Consider the following 24,405-nt stretch of genomic DNA (forward strand, 5'->3'; position numbering starts at 1 on the left):
CCAGGTGGTCACGGAGGGAACGGTCTTTGCGGAAGGCGGAGAGGGGTGGGGAGGGAGATATATCCCTGGTGGTGGGGTCTGTTTGGAGGTGGCGGAAATGTCGGCGGATGATTTGGTTTATGGGAAGGTTGGTAGGGTGGAAGGTGAGCACCAGGGGCGTTCTGTCCTTGTTACGGTTTGAGGAGTGGGGTCTGAGGGCGGAGGTGTGGGATGTAGACGAGATGCTTTGGAGGGCATCTTTAACCACGTGGGAAGGGAAATTGCGGTCTCTAAAGAAGGAGTGTTCTGTGGTGGAACTGGTCCTCCTGGGAGCAGATCTGGCGGAGGCGGAGGAATTGGGAATACAGGATGGCATTTTTGCAAGAGGTAGTGTGGGAAGAGAGGTGATTGACTTATGAGGAGAGACTGAATAGACTGGGATTATATTCATTGGAACTTAGAAGAATGAGGAGGGATCTTATAGAAACATATAAACTTAAGAATGGAATAGATAAGATAGAAGTAGAGAGCATGTTTCCAATGGCAAGTGAAACTAGGACAAGAGGGAATACTCTCAAAATTAAGGAGAGCAGAATTAGGACTGAATTGAGAAAGAACTTCTTTACCCAAAGGGTTGTGAATCTGTGGAATTCCCTGTCAGTGAAGTAGTTGAGGCTTCCTCAGCAAATTATTTTAAAGCTAAGGTAGTTAATTCTTTGAACAATAAAGGAATTATGGGTTACGGTGAGAGGGCGGGTAAGTGGAGGTGAGGCTACAAAAAGATCAGCCATGATCTTATTGAATGGTGGAGCAGGCTCGAAGGGCCAGATGGCCTATTCCTGCTCCTGGTTCTTATGTTCTTATATTCAAAAATGCTGAAAAATAAGAAAGGTATGATGCTTACAAAGTCTCTATTTATGAAGCCAAAAATCCCATATGCATTGTCAACTGATTTCTCCTGCACACTCTTTCAAATTGTACCATTAAGTCCAAATTGTCCCTCCCTACATTTTCTGCCAGGGTGCATCACCTCAGATTTCTTTTTGTAGATTCTATTTATTCCTTAGGAGAAAGTGAGGACTACAGATGCTGGAGATCAGAGTCAAGAGTGTGGTGCTGGGACAGCACAGCAGGTCAGGCAGCATCTGAGGAGCAGAATCCTGATAAAGAGCTTATGTTCGAAACATCAATTTTCCTACTCCTTGGATGCCGCCTGACTGGCTGTGCTTTTCCAACACCACACTCTCAACTCTATTTATTTCTTGTCTACCTATTTTCCTAGCCCATCTACATCCTGTTATAATCAAGTGGTATTATTCCTGGTATTGCCGGTGCATGGCATTACTCCAAATTTGGTTAGAGACAAAAAAACTGCAAATGCTGGAATCCAAAGTAGACAGGCAGGAAGCTGGAAAAACACAGCAACCCAGGCAGCAACAAGAGGTGGAGAAGGGTTACACCTGAAACATCGACTTCTCCACCCCTTGATACTGCCTGGCTTTCTGTGTTCTTCCAGCCTTCCGCCTGTACTCCAAATTTAGCATGATCAACAAATTTTGAATGTTTTGTCTGTATTCCATATAAATGTTATTGATGTAAATAAATAAAATTGGTCCTGGCACTGATCCTTGGGGATGCTACCACCCTCTAATCAGAAAAACAAGAATCTGTCATGACGTGCTGTTGTCGATCCTTAAAAAAACATTTTATCAAATTGCATGCTCACCTTCCTATTCTATAAACCTCAGTTTTATTATTTGGTTTTTTTACGTGATACTTTGCCAGACACTGTATTCCAGTTCACACATACAACATCCACTGCAGTTACTTCATCAACAAATTTATTTCATCAAAGTCAAATTGTTTTTTAACAATCATTGCTGTCTCTCCTGAGTTGATTTAAATATTTCCATGAGCCAGTTAATTATTTCCCTTGATTATTGTTTCTGAAACCTTGCCCCCTACTGGAGTTAAACTGATTCCCTGTTGTCCCACCAATGCTTAAATAGGGATGTCCAATTTGCCACTTTTCAATCCTATGATATAATATCCATATTCAGAAAAAAAAAAGATGATGGTAAACATTTCCATCAATACTATTCCTACCTCACTTTGCAATCTGGCATGTGAACTATTGACCAAATAATTTATCCATTTGAAACATAACAAGCTTTTCCTGTACATGCTATTAATTCAAACTCTATCCATTTCTAACACTTCTGCTTCTGCCAATATTTTGTTGACATCCTCTTCCTTGGTAAACATTGAAATGAAGAACTCATTTAGTATTCTAGTCTTACCCTGTGTCTTTAAGCATGTCATTTCTTTTCCTGATAGGCTCGATCCTGACTCTTACTACTCACTTATTAGTTATTCACTAGCGCAAGATTTTTGGACTTCCTTTTGTGTTAACTGCCATTCTATTCTCATATTCTCTCTTTGCCAGGTTGAGTTTCCTCTTCACTTCCCCTCTTAACATTTTATTTAACATGTTTCTTCCCTGAAGACTTCATCAGACGTGTGTCTTATGCCTTCTTTATTTATTTTATCATCACTTCTATCTCAAGAGATATACCTATAGTTCCCCTGTCCAATGCTCTGATTAGCATGTACCTAGCCTGGATCTCAAATGTCTTTTCCTTAAAGATTATTAATTGTACTATTACTGATTTTCCTGCCAACCTTTGTTTCCAGTTTTTCCTGACTGTATCTGCTGTCATCTCAGTGAGGTTAGCCCTCTTCCAATTTAAATATTCTACTTCATTCTCTCCTTTGTTAATATGAACCTTGTAACATAATTGCTCTGAATATGTGTTTTCCAACAAATATGGGGCTCATTTGATTCACTTAATTTCCCAGCTAAACATTTAGCAAACAGTTCCTCCTATTTGAATGAAGAATATAGTGGTCAAATAATTTCTTCTGAACACATTCCTGAAATACATTCCCCTTCCTTTGTTTTGGAACATTCTTTCTTATACCTTTTGCACATTTTTGTGAATAGCTTAAAGATTTGTTCCTTTGTCTCTCTCTCTCTCTATTTGCAGCCCTATGGAATACCTTTATTGCTTCTCAACTCTGACAAGATAGATACCGTTCTTGCCCTCTGAAGGGCACACTCTCTTTCTAATGTTACAATATCTTCTCAAAAACAATATTGCCCATTTATTTGACCAGATACTACATATTTAGTTCATATTTATTGAGCTCAGATGAAGTGATTACCTTGTGTGCATTTTAAATTGATCATGCAATATGCATCTTAGTTTTTTTTGTGATAAGCTGATGTAATCCAAAATAGTTCTTCAACTTTTTGCCAGGTTAAGTAATATCTGTCTTCCATCAACTGTGAGTGACTATTCAGTATTGATTCAATGCTCCTATCAAAGGGAAATGTACTTATATTGTCATTTCACTTAAACACTAGTTAATATGGGATACAAGCATAATCATCACTTTAGGATTTTTTTGTGTCTATTTTAAGCTAAACTTCAATTATGGCAATACAGCAAAAAATAATAGAAAAATAACAGTGGAGGCACTCTAAACATTCTGTCCTGAAAGGAAACAATCATCTGATGCAATAAGTAGTCCATTGCAATCTCTTGTGCAGAAGAGTGTATCCAATTCACAATCATTTGATGTTTGTGTTTTCTTTTCAATTGCTTCTGCTATTTTTCATTCTGCACTGTATTCATCCAGCAATGAATACTAGCACAGACCCAGAAATGTATTTCAGGTTATGAGGATGTAATTGTTCAATTGAAATTCTGTCTTTTTTGCTAGGTTAGTAGAAATGTTTGCCTTTTTAAATTACCACTTCAACAAAAGCAAACAATTTTATATTATAGACCTTGATGATTTCCATAAGAGACTTCTGCAATTGTTCTATTTGTGATATTTTAAAACAGACACTACAAAGAAGTCAGGGTAAATAAAAACAGAAAATACTGGAGAAACTCAGCAGGTCTGACAGTATCTGTGGAGACAGAAACAGAGTTAATGTTTTGAGTCAAATATGGCTCTTCTTTGGAACTATTGTGTGACTTCCCTGTTTGGGCACATCTGGCAAGACAACTCGTGGGTAGTAGAGCATGCAGGTAAGCACAAAGTGAGCGAATACCAGGAAAGCAAGAGAGCGGCCCTAAAATGCAGACTGGTTTAATTCTTCAGTTGGCTGCCTGTCTGTTCAGGCAAAGGGTCACTGCTGTAGCCTTTCACTAGTAGTAGCTAGTGCACCCTGTAATGTAAGTCCATGCTTCCAAAGCATCATACCAGTGTAGCAGAATGCTGATATGATGGTTGTGAGGAGTGAGTAAATGCTGTATACCAAAGTCAGTGGATGAGCATGCAAATGCCTAGTGCCTACAGATCATGCCCTTCAATTTTTTTCACTCATTTGTGGGATATGGACATTGCTGTCTGTTAGCATTTATTGCCCGTCCCTAGTTGGCCTTGAGAAGATGGTGGTGAGCTACCTTCTTAAATTGCTGCAGTCCACCTGCTGTGGGTTGACCCACAATGCAATTAGGGAGGGAATTCCAGGATTTTGACCCTGTGCCAGTGAAGGAACAGTGATATATTTCCATGTCAGGATGGTGAGTGGCTTGGAGGGGAATGTGAAGGTGGTGTTCCCATAGATCTGCTCCTTTGTCCTTCTAGATGGAAGTGGTCATGGGTTTGGAAGATGCGCAATGTGGAGTCCTTCAGAGAAAATGACACGCTGAATCCACCAAGAGACTTATAAAAATTATTACATATTCGTAATTACAAAGTTTGTGAGAAGATTTGTAGCTCGGGTGCTCGTTGCTGTGGTTCTGTTCGCCGAGCTGGAAGTTTTTGTTGCAAACGTTTCGTCCCCTGTCTAGGTGACATCCTCAGTGCTTGGGAGCCTCCTGTGAAGCGCTTCTGAGGTGTTTCCTCCGGCATTTATAGTGGCCTGTCCCTCAACAAACCCATCGACCTGGACCCAATATACCGGCCACTACAGCGGACAGCTGAAACTGACAACCGGAAGCGGCAGGGACAGGCCACTATAAATGCCGGAGGAAACACCGCAGAAGCGCTTCACAGGAGGCTCCCAAGCACTGAGGATATCACCTAGACAGGGGACGAAACGTTTGCAACAAAAACTTCCAGCTCGGTGAACAGAACCACAGCATTCGTAATTACATTTGTGCAAAAATGTTTTTGGCCATACATCATGTTAAGGCAGGGAATTTGCCACCCATAAACATCATTACAGATGTAACCCAGGGAAGCTATGACATTTGAAATGAAAATTGAGCAATGCTAAGTCATTTATATTGTCGATGTTGGTGCAGTTTCATTGAAGGAAATGAAATGGGAATCAAATAGCTAGTCGATTACTTTTCTCAAAAGATATATTTTTCCACCAGAAACATTCAACTGTAGAAAGAGAACTTTTGGATTTGATATTTGCTTTACAATATTCAGAAGTCTACACCCAATAACTCTGTGGAGATGGATATTGATATAGGTCCTAATCCATTAGTTTTTCTACCAGAATAGTTTTGTGGAAGTCTGCTGCTACACCATAACATTTGAAAATTGTTCTTGTAACAAAAAGATGCAATATCAATGTCGATACTTTATCAAGAAAAATGGTGAAGGAAAATGAATGTTGTAATCAAAATGAATTTGTCCCAATATGTTGTTGTGGAAAGTATTTGTGTATGTGATGTAAATATATTGCTACTGTCAATGAAATCTGTGCACTTCAAATGGAAATATTGATAAGAAAATTATAATAGAAAATGAACATACCTCTAAAGATAAATTTACATCTTTTTGCATCCTGTTAGCTTGCCAATCTTCTAGCTATGCAAATATGTTGCATTCCCTCCAGACTATAAACATTTTATTTTCTGCAATAACGTTTGGACTGTCTTAAATGCCCTATCTAAATCCAAATGTAGTAAATCCATAATTTCCTTTTATTTCCATGTATTACTCCCCTATAAAAGCTCTAATAAACATGATTTCCATTTTGTAAACTAATGCTCACTCTCATTGATTACACTGAAATTTTCAAAATGCCCTCCTATTACATCTTTAGGAATAATTTTTAACATCTTCCTTTGACATATATTAAGCTATGTGGCCATAAAATTTCCTCCAGTATGATAAATAGCCATTAACCACCACTCTGTTTGTTATCACCCAACCAATTTTGTTTCCAAGTTTCTATTGGCCCTTTCATTCTATGGTCTCCAAATTTACTTACACGTCTGTTGTGTGAAATTTTATCAAATTATATTTGGAAGTCCATGCACACCACATCAACACCATTACCATCATCAATCAACTGTTAGCTCATGGAAACCATTCAAGCAAAGTAGGTAAACACAATTTTAATACAAAATCCATCCTAGCCTTCTGTAATTAACCTGCAATTGTCAAAGTAACTATTCATTTTGCCCTGAATTATTATTTCTAGAAGTTTTGTCATTGATGTGAAACTGACTGGTCTATTATAGCTGGCTTTATCCTTACCCATTTATTTTTGAAGAAGGACCCAACATTTGTAATTGTCCGGTTGTCCTGCAGCACCTTTGAGCCTAAGTTCGAAAGAAAATTATGGCCATTGCTTCCTTAGGTTTCACTTCCACTTTACTCAGTATACTGTACCTAATTCAGTCCTAATGCATTATCAACTTTAAATACAGCAAGCCCATCCAAAACCTACTCACTTATCAGTTTCACACACTTCAAATGACTGATTTACCTCATCTGTCACATGACTTGTTCACCTTCCCTGATATAGATAGGTGCAAACTCCTTATTTAATACTTCTACCCATATCCATAACACCTTCCTAAATTCCTTTTTTGCTTTCTAATCAGCTTCACTCCTGCTTTCACTATTCATATGCCTTTAGACGACTATTCGATGACAGTTTATGTTAGCTGCCAGTCAAGCTGAGCAGTCTACTTTAATGTACTTTTTCAATTCTTCTTTGAATATATTGTATTCAGTCTGGTTCTCAGTTGTATTATCACTTTGGGACTGTTATAAACATAATATTTCTCATTCAGCATGATTTCTATCTCTTAACATCAGGGAGATCTAGATTTATTTGTCCTACCTTTTCCCTATGTTGACTACGCCTGAATAATCACTCCTTTAAAGGTATCCTGTTGGGCATTTACAGTCATGCCTGCCAAGGTTTTATTTCAACATATCAAAGTCAAAGCTAATCTTACCCGTTGAAGTTGGCTTTCCCCCATTAATTAGTCTTTCTCTGGATTTATTTTCTATAACAAATCTAAATCCTGTGATAAAATGATCACTTTCCCTTAAATATTCCATTTGTGATACTTGATCCACTTGATCCACTTCATCCAATGTTTCTTTTTGAACTGGAAACATACAGAAATTTCTCCTGAGCACATTCAGAAGTTTTGGCATTTTCTGCCTTTTACACTGCTATTATCTTAGTGTGTTTTTTGAAAATTGAATTCTTCCATTATAACTACAAAATAGGTCCTGCGCTTCCTGTATTTTCCTTGGAAAAATTGCTCATCTACAATTTTCCCTTTAGTTGGTGACCTTGAAACTAGATCACGCCATGTATTTGCACCTTTTGATTTCCTTGGCTCTAATAAAACAGAATAGATCTGTCCATGATATCCCTCACACACCCGCTCTGTATCAAGAATAACAATATTTTCTTATCCTTCTTCACCTATCTTTTCTGAACACCTTGGGTTGGATTTTCAGAGGCAGGAAGACTCCACAGATGATTAAAAGTGGCGAACAGAACACAGATGCAAATGTCTGGTTATTTTCCAACAGTGTGGCAGCGAGGAGAAAGGGAAAGGGGCATATTTCAAAAACCTGAGTTCACCAATGCAATCAACGTAAGCACTGAGGTAGAACAGACATGATTTTGGCTGTTGCAAGACCTGAAATAAAAGTTTGGGAGTCACAAACTGATGATGTAGAATTAAAATTCCCGAAGGGCTATTTAAAAATACATGCAGCATGATGCATGTAAAATGAATCTTTGCTGGAATGCTTTACAGGACATATTTGGGCAATTTTCTATATTGTTGCATAGGCGTCAGTGTTGGAACTGTACTGGAACTTCATTGTTGGCTGGATCCAGTGTAAGTGGTTGCGGAAGGACATCATGTTGGCATGGTTGTGGTCCAGCAGCAAGAGACACGGCTGTGACATTAATGGGTCCAGTACAAGTGGTGGAGGAGAACAGGCCCAACAGTGAAAGATGGCACTTGAGGATCGGCGACTTTGACATTAGTTGGGTCCGGTGTTGACAGCGGCAAAGCTGCAGAGGAGCGATGGTGGTGCAAGCATCGGCAATCTTGATGAGCTGGCTCAGGGCTTTCTTTAAACTATATCTTTCCATTGTTTTCCCTCATTCTTAAATTATTCAAAATGGTGCTGGATCATGGTGACATTGGAAAGGCTTTTCATTGTTTCTCTCACCATAAAATACATGTGACAATAAAATCATTCATTCATTAAACGATATTCTGTTTTCTCCTAGTTCTGCATTTATTTGGGTGTGGTCCTGAGTAGTCTCGAGATTACATGCAGATACTTGATTGTAGTGTGTAAGGATAACCAAATTTTACACTCCAACAGAAAAAGATTGATAAATAAACATGAATGCCAGATATCCTTGAATCTGACATCAGCCTAAATGACATGGATATGGTGGGAAATGTAGCAAAACCACACGAGAATCCAATGAGGTCTATCCTGACATCGAGAGCAACTCACTGAATCTTTTAACTAAGTTTCAGGTGTTGAAGATTAGATTCCCTACAGTGTGGAAACAGGCCCTTCGGCCCAACCAGTCCACACCTACCCTCCAAAGAGTGACCCACCCAGACCCATTTCCCTCTGACTAATGCACCTAACACTATGGGCAATCTAGCACTGCCAATTTATCTGACCTGCACATCTTTGGACTGTGGGAGGAAACCGGAGCACCCGGAGGAAACCCACACACACACGGGGAGAATGTGCAAACTCCACACAGACAGTCCCCCGAGGCTGGAATCGAACCTGGGACCCTGGTGCTAAGAGGCAGCACTGCTAACTACTGAGCCACCGTGCCCGCCCATGAAGTTGAGACTGTCACTAGGCACTGGCAAATTGCCTATTAATGAAACTATTTCTTGATGTCTGCAGATCTCACCTCATTAATATGCAGCTTTCTAACATTTCATCTGCCACAAACAAAATGGATGGCGAGAATTCTCAATATGGGAGTCCAAGCAAGTACCTGGCAACTTCAGCTCACCACTTGATCTGAAACATCTCCATTTTGGAGATCAGACACCAACATTTCAGGACATGCTCTATGGACACCACCCACAATCACAGCATATCCATGGAGATTGGGGTGTGCCATCCCTTAAGCTCCCTCAAGGCACATCTCTGATCCACTTTTATTGTGCTTCTGCATTTCAATGCTGCACCTCAGGGTGCACTAGTTACTATCATTGCATTGCTGCAGAAAGGACTCTGTGCACTCAGGAACATACATCCAGTTCATGGACCAGACCAGGCTACATCTCCCGGCTGTTTGTTTACTCCCTCAGTTGTCACTCAATTTGAGTATTCCTGGATACTCACAGTGTCCCTGCCTACCTTGACTTGCTTTTTTGGACCTTCCTCTGAGCTAGACACACCAGGCTCCCTGTATTGCTTTACTGTCATGGCCATTAGTGCAAACATATAGACATTCCTATCTACGTTCGACTCTCTTGTCCTATTGGACTAAAAAAAATCTAAAAAAAAACAAAGAGTTGCAGATGCTGGAAATCAGAAACAAATCAGAAATGGCAGGAAAATGGAGGATAGCAAATGTGGTTCCCCTGATCAAGAAGGGGAGTAGAGACAACCCTGGTAATTATAGACCAGTGAGCCTTACTTCAGTTGTTCGTAAAGTGTTGGAAAAGGTTATAAGAGATAGGATTTATAATCATCTAGAAAAGAATAATTTGATTAGGGATTGTCAGCACGGTTTTGTGAAGGGTAGGTCGTGCCTCACTAACCTTACTGAGTTCTTTGAGAAGGTGACCAAACAGCTAGATGAGAGTAAACCGGTTGTTATAGTGTATATGGATTTCAGCAAGGCGTTTGATAAGGTTCCCCACAGTAGGTTATTGTACAAAATGCAGAGGAATGGGATTGTGGGAGATATAGCAGCTTGGATCAGTAATTGGCTTGCTGAAAGAAGACAGAGGGTGGTGGTTGATGGGAAATGTTCATCCTGGAGTCCAGTTACCAGTGGTGTACTGCAAGGGTCAGTATTGGGTCCACTGCTGTTTGTCATTTTTATAAACGACCTGGATGAGGGTGTAGAAGTGTGGGTTAGTAAATTTGTAGACGACACTAAGGTCGGTGGAGTTGTGGATAGTGACGAAGGGTGTTGTAGGTTACAGAGAGACATAGATAAGCTGCAGAGCTGGGCTGAGAGGTGGCAAGCGGAGTTTAATGCGGACAAGTGTGAGGTGATTCACTTTTGTCGGAGTAACCGGAATGCAAAGTACTGGTCTAATGGTAAGATCCTTGGTAGTATAGATGAGCAGAGAGATCTCGGTGTCCAGGTACACAGATCCTTGAACGTTGCCACCCAGGTTGACAGGGTTGTTAAGAAGGCATACTGTGTTTTAGCCTTTATTAATAGAGGGATCGAGTTCTGGAACCATGAGGTTATGCTACAGCTGTACAAAACTCTGGTGCAGCCGCACTTGGAGTATTGTGTACAGTTCTGGTCACTACATTATAAGAAGGATGTGGAAGCTTTGGAAAGGGTGCAGAGGAGACTTACGAGGATGTTGCCTGGTATGGAGGGAAGGTCTTACGAGGAAAGGCTGAGGGACTTCAGGCTGTTTTCATTAGAGAGAAGAAGGTTGAGAGGTGACTAGAGACATATAAGATAATCAGAGGGTTAGATAGGGTGGACAGGGAGAGCCTTTTTCCAAGTATGGTGATGGCGAGCATGAGGGGGCTTGGCTTTAAATTGAGGGGTGATAGATATAGGACAGATGTCAGAGGTAGTTTCGTTACTCAGAGAGTAGTAAGGGTATTGAATGCTTTGCCTGCAACGATAGTAGATTCGCCAACTTTAAGTACATTTAAGTCGTCATTGGACAAGTATATGGATGTACATGGAATAGTGTAGGTTAGATGGGCTACAGATTAGTATGACAGGTCGGTGCAATATTGAGGGCGGTAGGGCCTGTGCTGCGCTGTAATGTTCTATGTTCTATGAAAAGCTTAGCAGGTCTGGCAACGCATGTAGGAAAGAAAACAGAGTTAATGCTTTGGGTCCAGTGACCTTTCTTCTGAAAGGGAATCCATCTACCTCTGTCTTAAAATTATCTCATGACCTCTGCTCTACTGAATTCGGAGCAGAGTTCCAAAGTCGCACAATTCCGCCCTCCCCGTCCCAAGAGACAACTATCTTCTTTCATCTCTCATAAAACGGCAGACCCAATTATTGAAAAGTGCCCTCTCGTCGTGGGCTGACCAACAGGAGGAATTATCTTTCTCACATCCACCTTGCCAAAACTATTCAGGATCTTTTCCACTTTAGTCAAGTCAACTGTCACCCTTTCAAACTTCACTAGAAACAAGCCCAGCTTGTTCCATAGGTTTGCATAAGAAAATACATTCATTTTCAAATGTCAGTGCAGCAAAGCTCCTCTGAACTGCTTCCAACTCAAAAACTTCTTCTTTCCTTAAATAAGGAAACCAAAATTGCACACAGTACTTGAAATGAAGTCTCAGAAATTTCCTGTATAAGGATTAAATCCTTACTTTATGTCTAATTCCTCTGACTGACAGCTCATTCCATACACACACCATTCTCTGCTTGGAAGAATTATCCTCCATTCTTTTTTAAATCTTTCCCCTCTCACCATGAACCTATGGCCACTAGTTTTGGATTCCCATACCTTGGGAAAAGTACTTTGGCTATTCACCCTATCCATGCACATGATTTTATAAATCTCCACAAGGTCAATCCTCAGCCTCAAATGCTCTGGGGAAAACAGCCTATTCAGCCTCTCCCTATAGCTCAAATCCTCCAACTCCTGTAACATCATGGTAAAACATTTTTGCATCCTTTCAAGTTTACCAACATCTTTCCTAAAGCAGTCCTTTGCATATTTTATTCGGGAAGCTTTCTCATCATATCTTGGATCTTTTACAGGGCTTTTGAATTAAAGTACAGTGGTAAGCAGAAAGAAGAAAAGATCTTGCACTAACAAACATCTGAAACAACTTCAAAAAATCTCAAACTTCTTGACAACTATTGAAGTGTGTTCACTGTTGTAGGTTAGACAAACATCACAGCTTAACTGCGCACAGTAGGTTCCCATGAACATCTAGAGATTTATGCTCAGATCCTCTCTTTTTTTTTAACAATGTTGCTTATGCGGTAAGTTTTGGCTGGCACATTGGGAGGATGTTCCTATGTTTGATGATCTCTACACACTTCCTTAAATAGAGCTTCCTTAAATTTGGTATCTCTTCCTTATTTGCAAGATGCCTGCTTCAACATTAAAAATCACAGGTTATTGTCTAAAAGGTTTATTTGGAAGTGCAAGCTATTACTTCCAAATAAACCTGTTGGACTATAACCTGGTGTTGTGTGATTTTTAACTTTGTAAACCCCAGTTCAACACTGGCTGCTCCACATCAGTGCTTCAAATCATTGCAACATTTCAACATACACTGAAATTTCAACCTAAATTATGTGCTCAGGTTTCTGGTTTGGGAATTGAACCTTTAAGGCTGACAATATAGAGGAGGTAAATAAGCAGCCATCTTGAGATATATTGAAGTGTCCTGTTAAGTGAGTACACGTTATGTGAGAAATATTCCTGAAATTGGCCTGGGAGGTAACTTATGGGTTTGATTTAACAGGCCATTTTACACCCAGTCAGTTTTAATCTCCACAGAAATCAGGGCAAGTGCTTCAACTGTGCTTAGAGAGAATCTGGTCAGAGAGACATCAGAATCCCTGAATGCAATCTTGTAGAGGTCTGAGTGATGTGATTCATGGCATGATTTGTAGCAAAATCCAAACAGAATTCCAGTGAGGCCCATCTCTATGTTGGAAATAACTTGTTTCCTCGTTTACACTTTTGACAAGCAGCATAGCAAGCTTCTCACTAGATAGTGGTGTGTTGTCAATTAAGGGATATGAATGCGTGTTAAATGCCTGTTAACAGACCGACCCGCTTTATTAGTATTCAGCTTTCTACCTAATTAAACACGCCAAACAAACTAGATATCGAGAGAACTTGACTGTGAGGTCAAAGCAGATAAATGGCAGAATCTCCTGACTCATTGCTTTCTCTAAAGGACCTCCAAACTGAGTGTGATCAAACTGCATTGCAAGACATGATCCACAGGTACCAACCGCATGCACCCCTTATCCTTGGAGTTTGGTATTTGCTATCCCCTCATGACCATCATGACCTCCTCTAATACAGTGGCAGGGTGCTCTGGAAGCACAGGCTTGCATTGCAGGGCACACAGCTAGCTAGCAGTGAATGGCTTCAACAGGAAGACTTTGCATGCAGGAAGACACACAAAGGATTGCACCAGGATACAGCTCCCAGTTGCTTCACCACTTGTTTTCTTTGTCATCACTCACTTTGCACTCATCTACTTGCTTACACCTTGCCTCGCCTTGTCACACTTTCCAGTTGGCACAGTCACATAAGCAGGGCAGCCATGCCTTGCTATTCAGCAGTCCTCAGGCAAGGATCAGACAGCTTGCTGTACAATGGTGAGATCCATCAGCCTATCACCACCACCATGTTCCAGCAGCTCACTGCAAACACACTGCACAGCAAGCAAGCAGCCATGTCTCTAAGTCTTAGGGGAGTCATCCTTACTGAAGGCTCATCCAGGGCATAGTAGATCAAGCCTGAGTCCCATAATAATCCCAGGGATTGTGCACTGTCAGGCATCTGGTCGGGATGTCCATGCAATTTGGCGAGTGGATCATGGTCCTTCCTGTGGCACCATAATGGCCAGCCCAGGCATTTGGACAACAGTTAGAGGTCTGCACCTTTCTGTCCAGTGCTGTCCAGTTAGGTCACTCAAGGGATTGAGCCACGTTCTGTTCATCCAATCCAGCCACAGAAACTAATGGGATAGAAAGGTGGGGTGGAGAGGAACAGGTTAGGAGTGGTCACTACTGTAGGATGGAGATTTGGCAAGCTATTCTTTGGGACTGGGGAGAAGAAGGGGAATGATGATTGTGAAGGGGAGGGAAACAATAATTGCCAAGGGGCTTACACTCAGGAGTTTCATGAGGGATGAGGGATTTCATCCATTGTCAGGATATTCTGACATTAAGGGGCTTGGCCAGTCTATGAGCAAACCTGGCATGGTCACCTCATTTGCCAGAGGCTGGGTGGGAGAGGAGGAATGAAGATGCAGGAACACGTAGATGGGTTCGATGGAAACTGGAGTATATGAAGCCTTTGAGGTACAGAGGAAGAGCTATCAAAAAGGGGGTCGGGGCGCACCAAACATTGAAGTGGAGTCTGCAAGACAATCACCAAGGAGCACTCACTGTGCTGGAAATTGAAAGTGTGCAGTGGGGACAATTGAATGGCTGTGATCACACTCAGAATGAGCAGGGAAAGTGACTCGACTCTTGCTTCAGGACCCAGCAATGAAAGGAAAAGAACATAGCACCTAGCCCCATACACTTTACAAGACATTGAGCTTCAGCGTCCCTATTCCCTGGCCATTCTGAAGCATTAGAAGTTAGGCCTCATGCTGTCCAATAACATTTGGGTCTATACAGAGAGAGACAAGCAACCAGCTGTAACTTGAAATCAGTGACATTTTTTTTAAAAAAGGGCAAAACAATATGCAGTGCATTTTATCTCTGCTGTCCAAGTGCACTCAATAGGCTTTCTTCTTCCTTTACCTCCCACTACAACATGCGGTATTCCTTGGCACAGCAGCTAAGAAGGAGGGAGCAGTGGAGCCTGTTATCCTGAAGTTTTAAATAGGCAACCCCAAGGCCACTTGTGTCTTTACAGGCCAGACATGCCAAGGTGTAGAAAATATCTCCTTGGCTTCAATTTCCAAGGGTCGGAGAGGGGCAAGCAGTGTAGATATGGAGTGTCTGGCCATGTCTGATATATGCTGAGTGAAAACTTGAGGGGGCTAGGTGTATTTCCTCATTTGGCTAGGTGCCTGATGGCACTGCCTGTTTCCTTGTGAGGCAGGGGTATCTTGAGTACCTCGAAGACAGTGAGGTCTGCAGACACTGGAGATCAGAGTTGAAAGTGTGTTGCTGGAAAAGCACAGCAGGTCAGGCAGCATCTGAGGAGCAGGAAAATTGACATTTCGGGCCCAAAACATCGATTTTCCTGCTCCTCAAATGCTGCCTGACCTGCTGTGCTTTTCCAGCAACACACTCTCTACCTTGAATAACTGCCAGATTTCTCATCCCCCTGTCATCATGTCCTGAGGATTGGTGGCCTGTGTAGTTCCAAAACATTGTTCCTTTTTAACTGAGCTTCAATCATAAAAATAAGACCTCAGCAACGTCCTTTCGTTGCGATCAAAGGGAGGGTTTATTGACAAAACATTGACAACACATCGGAATTGCTTTGCTATGTCATTCACACACACAAACACACTACATAGAAATAAGAGGAATTGGAGGAAGGAAATGACAACCATGGTATCAATGTTGTTGCATTTTTAAAATTCCTTCCCAAGCTTTAATAGCTTCAAAGATTGTCTGGACTATAAGGAATCTCTTTTTTACAACCTCAGCATGAGGTCTACCCTTATGTCCTCCCAACCCTACTTTGAGGTGGATTTGCATTTTCAGCTGTTTACCTTGTCTCAACTCAATTTGCTGTAGATCCAATCAGGTTAAAGTTTTAAAATTTATATCTTCAAACATACATGCATATAGCCTTCCAACGCAGCAAAAGCTAAAATAAAAAATAGAAAATAAGGCAGAAATATAGATTAACATTCAAGGATAGGATAAAGATAAAGGAGTTGCAATAGTGGTCCTACTTCTGGGCTCAAATGCAGTTGTCTGATGCAGTCAACGTGTATGAAGTTATTTTAAAGAAATCATAGATTGGGTAATCCCTTTATAATGCTACCAAATGGTAAGATTTCATAGAATTACTTGTCACGATATAATACAATGTCAACCCACTTAACTCTCACCATCTGAAACTCCATGTGAGTTTGATTGTAGGACTCTTCTGTCAATGAAGAGAAAACAATCTTCTTGAAATTTAAAAAAATTCTAGAGTTGAAGTAAACTAATTTCAAAGACTTTCAATGCATTTGTTTAACCAAAACATAAAAATACTTGCAAAAAATAATGTTGTATTCTTCGTGGTTGCATCTGCCAGAATGGTTTTGATAGTCCTGTCTGAATTCATGAATATATAAGGAATCCTTGGATTTCAGACCCTCTTGCCTTCACAACAGCTTTGAGCATGATTAATGTTGTGAATTATTCAGAATACTGCTGTCTTTGCTTATTAGGCTGGCCAGGAATGCAGAATGGAAAAAGCCAGTAGTACTGGCTCCTTCTTCATTGTAGAAAAATCAGCTGCAAATCTATTCAAATGAACTGAAGGAAAACTTGGTTGCAGGATTTAGTTTCTCAGGCAAAAAAAAAAATTGCTAAGTCTCCAAAAATTAAGATTAAAATCAAACAACTTAAGGGTTTTGTTTTTCTATATAGTTTGCACATTTTAAAAAATTATGATCAGCACTTCATTCTACCACATTTGTTTCATTCCACCTTATGTTACCATCTCACTTTTGCCTATATTTCATAGAAAATGTTTTAATTCTGAGATTGAATGCTTTTGGAAATGGAACACTTTCTCACAAAAAATAACCTTGTTTTACAATAACAATAACAATCTTAGCTTTATGGGTAGTTAATGAATTGCACCGGATCAGATTTATTCATTAGCCTTTACCAGGCTGACCAAATAAAACTTACTTTTGACTGAAGAAACTCAGCTAAGACATAAAATGAAACTTTGAGGGCAAAGAAAAATTCTATTAACATAGTAAGTCTATTTTTAAAGTGATGGTTCCTTCAAACTGCTTCAGTAAATTCCACTGACAGTTATCAAAAGGGTTGAATTTCAGCTATTTTGCTTACTATCCTCAGGGTAGTGGCCTAGACCCAACTATCTACAGCTGCTTCTTGATGATGTTTGCTCCATCATAAAATCAGAAGTATGGATATTCACCGATGACTGCATAATGTTCAGCACCATTTGTGGCTCCCCAGATACTGAAGCCATCCATATCCAAATGCATCCAGATCTGGACAATATTCAGGCCTGGGCTGAAAAGTGACAAGTAACATTCACACCAAATAAATGCCAGGCAATGACTATCTCCAATAAGAGGTAAAAACAATGACTGCAGGTGCTGGAAACCAGATTTGAATCAGTGGTGCTGGAAGAGCATAGCAATTCACGCAGCATCCGACGAGCAGAAAAATCCACGTTTCGGGCAAAAGCCCTTCATCAGGAATAAAGGCAGAGAGCCTGAAGCGTGTTTTGCCCGAAACGTCGATTTTGCTGCTCTTCCAGCACCACTGATCCAGAATCCATCTCCAATAAGAGACAATCTAACTACTGCCCTTGAATTTTGATGGTGTTACCATCACTGAATCCCCCATTATCAACATATTTGACGTTGTTATTGACCAAAATCTCAACTGGACTCACCACATAAACACAGTGGCTACACAAGCAGGTCAGAGGCTAGGAATCCTGCAGCGAGTGACTTACTTTATGACTCCCCAAATCCTGTCCACCATCTACAAGGCACAAGTCAGGAGAGCACTTGAATACTCCCTCTTTTGAGGATCAGGGCGGCTTCAAACAAAACACAAGAAGCTTGACACTATCAGGACAAAGCAACTCACTTAATTGACATCCACAAGCATGCACTCCCTCCATCAGCGATGCTCAATAGGAGCAATATGTCCTATTTACAAGATGAACTGCAGAAGTTCACCAAACATCTTCAAGCGGCGCTTTCCAAACCCATTGCCACTTCCATCCAAAAGGGCAGCAGATACATGAGAACACCATCACCTTCAACTTCCCCTCCAAGCCTCTCACCATCCTGACTTGGAAATATATTGCAGTTCCTTCACTGTCCTTCGGTCAGTATTCTGGAATATGCTCCCTAGAGGCTTTGTGGGTCAACGTACAGCACATGGACTGGAGCAGTTCAAGAAGACAGCTCAACATTACCTTCACAAGGGCAGCTAGGGACAAGCAATAAATGCTGGTCAGCCAGCGATGTCCCTGAGTGGACAAAAAAAAAGCAATTTACGGTCAGTAGGACACATTTGAGCTATGTCTAAGGGCTTATAAGTCAAATATTTTATTTCAGACTATAAACTTCCAAATTCCAGGAGAAGAGAACAATAAGAATATGGAACTATTCGTACTCCTTAACCATTTTAAATCAGGTATTATAAAACAAAACACTGCAGATGTTAGAAATTTGAAACAGAAACAGAAATTGCAATTTAAAACTCAACAGATCTAGCAGCATCTGTGGAGAGAAAGCAGAGTTAATATTTTGGGTTCAGTGAACTTTCGTCAGAAAGGTATGAAGAAGGGTCACTGGATCCAAATGCTAACTCAGCTTTCTCACTACAGATGCTGCCAGACCTACTGAATTAAATTCGGTATTAGTTACTCCAAACGAGCACACCTCTAATGAGGTGCAGATGGAGAAAAATCTGAAGGTTAAAGAGATTTTTTTTGAAACTGAAAATCAGATTTAATGGTGGAAAAAAAGATTCAAACATTTTGTTCCATTTTACATACTCAGGAATAAGTAGGAGAGATTTTAAATCAGTCAGGGAATCAGGGTAACGGTGTAAAGGCAGGAACATAAAGTTGAGAATCATCAGAACAATCATGACCTCTCTAAATTGTAGCGTAGGCTTGATGGGCTGAATGGCCTATTACTGCTCCTATATCTCAGTCTCACTTTGGATTAAAACCAAAGGTATTGATTTTAACTTGGAACAGGAGGGCAAATGTGAATTCCAGGCCATTTTAACTCAAGGGAAACATTTCAATGGAGTAGCAAAACTCGCATGAATTACGCTGGGACTGGCAAGTCAGGGCAGAAGTCAAATTGGGAGCCAGAAAATGTCAAGGATGAAAGAGAACAGTTTCCAATAAGAATTTAGTGATGGGAATTAAGTTGGAATGAAGGCACTGGTGTTGGGAAAGCAGTTACCCTACGTCCTAAATTTTCACAAAACTGGAAGTGCTCCATATCCTAGTCAAAATATTGCCAACGTCCTGATTGTGGAACTCCTGGCTGTATAGCCTGCATTGATGATTTTCACAAAGGGTCAAGGCTGGGCAATGGAGCTCGGGATTATCTTGTACATCCATGCCTTCCAGAAACAGCTGCATGTACAAATGTAGTTGTCTTCAAACAAATGTAAATTTCATTACTAAAATGGAGGTTTAGATACTTGAGGAAAAGGTCTAAAGTTTCTAAAATAATTTGGATAGTTAGACTAACCTTTGGTAAAAGTTCCCCTTTGGGAATGGATATGTACCACTATGAGAGAGAATTGGGTATCCCTTTGTGATTGTTAGAAGTGAATACAAATGTGCATTGCATGTGATTAAGCTTAGTGGAGCTCCCAAGCTGTCAAGTCATTTCAATCCCGAAGTCCCACATCCCCTTTAAATTTTTTAAATAAACCAGTCTGGCATGGCTATGTGCTGGTTATTTTGCTGCATCTTCCTTTTTAAAACAACTAATCATTGCCAGCAACAACATCCGTACAGCCAAACCAATATATGTACACGCAAAACCCATTACGGGCAATGCAAACCATCAAAGGTGAGGGGGAGTAGGGAAAGCAGAAAGGAATGAAATTAAAATGGAGTTGGAGGGGGAAATATGCGTTGTATCCCCCATGGTGCCCACCTCTGTCTAAAGGCATCGAGAGCATGAATGGTTATCACGTGCTCCTTCTTCAAGGACCCGGGCATGAATGTAAGAGAGCAGATGGGCAGACAGTCAGCAGAGATGACCCCCGCCAAATCTCACCGCCAGGGCCTGTTTAAAGCCAGCCTGGCCAGGCCCAGGATCAGACCCATTAGAAGGTGCTCTGATCTGCCCATACTCCTCCACACTGGATGCACAAAAATCAGGAGCATGGGGCTGCAGTGCAACCAAAAACACAACAAAAGTGTCTTCAAATAATTAAAAAGGGAGTGCAAATGCCCAACAACCACAATATGCAAGGACTCCATAGCATGCAAAATAAATAATTGGCCTGGGAGTCCATGAACTGCTGCAATCTGCTGTTATTTTGCAGTGCTTTAAGGTAGAGTTATTGTTATTGGATTAGGGTTACATGACTGATTCCTTAAACAATCATTGTCACATTCCAAACCTTATAGATTCACAATTTAATTGATGGCTCCAAATGGTTAAAAGACTTTGATGTGGTACAGTTAAGATAAGTGTCGAGAGTGTGATGCTGGAAAAGCCCAGCTAGTCAGGCAGCATCCGAGGAGCAGGAGAATCGACATTTGAGCATTAGCTCTTCATCAGGAATGAGGCTTATTGGCCAAGGGGGACCAATTCCACCACAGAACATACCAGATGACCTCCTTCTTCAAAGACCGCAATTTCCCCTCCCACATGGTTGATAATGCCCTCCAATGCATCTCCCCCACTTCCCGCACCGCTGCCCTCGAACCCCACCCCTCCAACCACATCAAGGACAGAACCGTCCAGGACCTCACCTTCCACCCCACCAACCTCCGGATACATTGCATCATCCTCCACCATTGCCGCTTCCTACAAACGGACCCGAACACCAGGAAAATATTTCCCTCCCTACCACATCTATGTTCCAAAATGACCATTCCCTCCATGACTCTTTTATCAGGTCCACTCCCCCCACCAATACACCCTCCCCTCCCGGCATCTTCCCCTTCCACTACAGGAATTGCAAAACCTGCACCCACACCTCCCCCTTCACCTCCATTCCATGCCCCAAAGAAGCCTTCCACATCCATCAGAGATTTACCTACACTTCTACACACATCATTTACTGTATCCGGTGTTCCCAATGTGGTCTTCTCTACATTGGGGAGACAGGATGCCTACTTGTGGAATGCTTCAGAGAATATCTCCGGGCCACACACAAAATAAAAACCCCAGCGTCCAGTGGCAGAACACTTTAACTCCCCCTCCCACTCCCCCAAGGACATGCAGGTCCTGGGTCTCCTCCATCACCAAACCCTTACGACCTGGCACCTGGAGGAAGAACACCTCATCTTCTGCCTTGGGACCCTCAAACCACATGGGATCAATGTGGATTTCACAAATTTCCTCATTTCCCTTCACCCCATCTTATCCCAGTTCTAGCCTTCCAACTTGGCACCATCCTCTTGACCTGTCCTACCTGTCCATCATCCTTCCCACCTATCCGCTCCACCTTCCTCTCCGACCCATCACTTTCACCCATACCTTCATCTACCTATCACATTATCATCTACCTTCTCTCCAGCCCCAATCCCACCCTTTTATCTCTCAGGCCCCGGCACACATGCCTCATTCCTGATGAAGACCTTATGCTCGAAATGTTGATTCTTCTGCTCCTCAGGTACTGTCTGACTGGCTGTGTTTTCCAGCACAACTCTCTCAAATCTGATCTCCAGCATCTGCAGTCCTCACATTCTTCCAGTTAAGATAAGTGATTGTTTTCAAAAAGGATTAAATACATGAAAGAAATCTTTGTGTTATATGGATTAGGTACCTGAAGAGATTTAAATGCATTGGATGACTTCTGTCCAAAACAGAGTAGAGGTCTGCAAAGATACTTAGAGACTTATTTATTTTATCCCACCATGGCCCCTGAGGACTGCCTATGACAAAACCTCATACACTCTTGACATAGAGTGTATATGTGCAACATGTAGTAGGTTGGGGTCATGAGTTAGAATCAATTGAAATGAGCCCTGGGGGCAAATACAAGGGCAAAGGTTGGCATGGAGTATGTGAGAAGCCATGGAAATGGGGAAAGTGTCATAACTTGAAATAAAGCTATGAGAGGCTATGTCATACATCAGTTGGCATGGAGGTTATGAGTTTCCATGGAAGGTGAATAGAATGGTGGCATGGTTTCTCATGGGTAGAATTTGGCAAGCTGAGGGCATGTGAAGAGAGAGGACTAGAAGACTAGTTATTGTTTTCTTTCTTTTTATTGTAATCAGTACAACGACCCAAAGCACTGTGGTGGACCTTTCAACCAGCCTGTCTTGTCACTCTGTAGTTCCTCAGGACACTTTCCCTGGTGAGGCAACAAGCCAACTCTCATTAGCACTTCCACCCTTCCCTGGATTACAATCAGAATATCCAGGGTACTTTATCCTGAATTGGGCCTGGGAAGTCAGGGATTTTCTATCAGGATTATTATCCAAAATCACTTGCTATACAGTAGATAAATTGTCAATCAACCCACAATACAGACAGTTTTAGCATATCAAATTTACTGTCTCTAATATTCACAACAAAACAGGGAGGATATGAGGGAAGCCAAAAACAACCCTGAAACACACCAAGGCCAGAGATTAGGATGGTCCCAATGAATTTACTGGCAGAACGTCGATAATACTTTACTGATTAGTTTTTCTCTTGGCCAAAGGAATATCCTATCTATCCAGAAGAACAACAAGCAGCAGCCCACTACAACCAGACACTGCAGCAGGAGGTGGGATTTGCTCAGAGGTTTGGTGACTAGATGCAAGAGATGGCTGCAATCAGCAGATAGCAGGAGAACCAATGATAGGAGAGAAGCCAAATCAGAGAAGATGGTCTTATGGAGCTATTGAGGAAGTAATTAAAATGTTCAAAGAGTCAATTTTCTGAGGAATTAACTCAGTGTTGTGACTTTAACGGCCAATATATTGTATCCTGAGCTACCTTGCCCATACCTGGGATTGATCAGTTGTGAGCAAGGTGGGGAGTACCTCTTCAAGGAAACTGGGATACTCTGAGATATCTTCAGTGAGCCAAAACAATTGCAGCCTTGCCAAAGTGACAGGGTTGGGGCTCTTAGCTCTTGTTCTGAGAGTTCCTTTTCACTGCTTCAGAGGTGATTCCCAACTTCTAGAAAGTGTGTTCATCTGCATTGGTCTTCACTCATCTTGATGCACAGTTCCCTGCTGCCAACCTTCCATGGAGATTGAGAGCAGCACATGTGCAAGTTTACCTTAGATTCCCAATGAGGAACAAGAGGAGCAGCAGTAGCAACAACAGGAGTAACACCAGCATCAGTGCTAGCTGCATTCTCCTCAGCCACATGCTGATGCATACACCAGAAAGGGTAATAGTCACTGACATCCAACTGATAGGAAATAACTCACAGGAGTTTCAGGACTTAATCATCTCTCTCAGCGTCTGTATGCAGCAGTGCTGCCCAGAAACCTCCTGGAACAAGAATGCAATAGTCCATTAGGCCAAGTGGCCCTCTATTGCCTGTAGCCAAAAGAATAGCCATGATGGAAGGGTCACAGCTTATTCATGCCAGCCCAGTCCTCACCTCACCAGTTCGCTGCCTTTTCCGGTGCTCTCTTATCCTGTTGCAAAGCAGATAAGATTTGGCATCAGGCTTGCCGCATCGGATTCAAAAACAAGAACTCTTTCTCTCTCCACGGATGTTGCCAAACCCACATTTCTCCAGCGTTTTCTGTTATTATATTGGAAGCAAATGAAATGGATTGTGCAGGTAAGAGGTAAAGGCAATGTGTGTAGGAGATGACTCTGAGGCATGGTGTGAGATGAGACCAAGATGAGGGTGAGTGTAAGTGCTGGCTCAGATGGGAATGTGAGGAGGTTCCTGGTGAGAGAAGAATGAGTTGAACTGCAAGGTGTATTAATTTGGGGAGTGTTGGGCAGAAGAATGCTGAGACAGTGTGATTCCACTCACTTGTCCTGCCTATGGAGTACCATGGACCTGTTAGGGTTTTAGGGTTGGAGGGCTCACCACTCCTGCTGGTCACTCCCCCGACTCCCAACCCCATCGCCTAGATTGGACAGGCTGGCTTCTTCCTTCCATTCCTGGAAAAGATCACGTCACTTCAATCTCTCAGATCCCATATAGAACTTTGAATTCCACAGAAAAGTGATGTGGAGATGTTAGTGTTGGACTGGGGTGGACAAAATTAAAAATCACAGAACTCCAGCTTATACTCCAATAGATTTATTTAAAATCACAAGCTTTTGGCGTACAATCCCTTTGTCAGGTGAGGTGGAGAGAAGCGCACAGGTACAGAATATATGGGCGGAGAAACAATGGCAAGATAATGACTTGGAACT

Source organism: Chiloscyllium plagiosum, chromosome 1, assembly GCF_004010195.1.
Source record: "Chiloscyllium plagiosum isolate BGI_BamShark_2017 chromosome 1, ASM401019v2, whole genome shotgun sequence".
NCBI lineage: Eukaryota > Metazoa > Chordata > Chondrichthyes > Orectolobiformes > Hemiscylliidae > Chiloscyllium > Chiloscyllium plagiosum.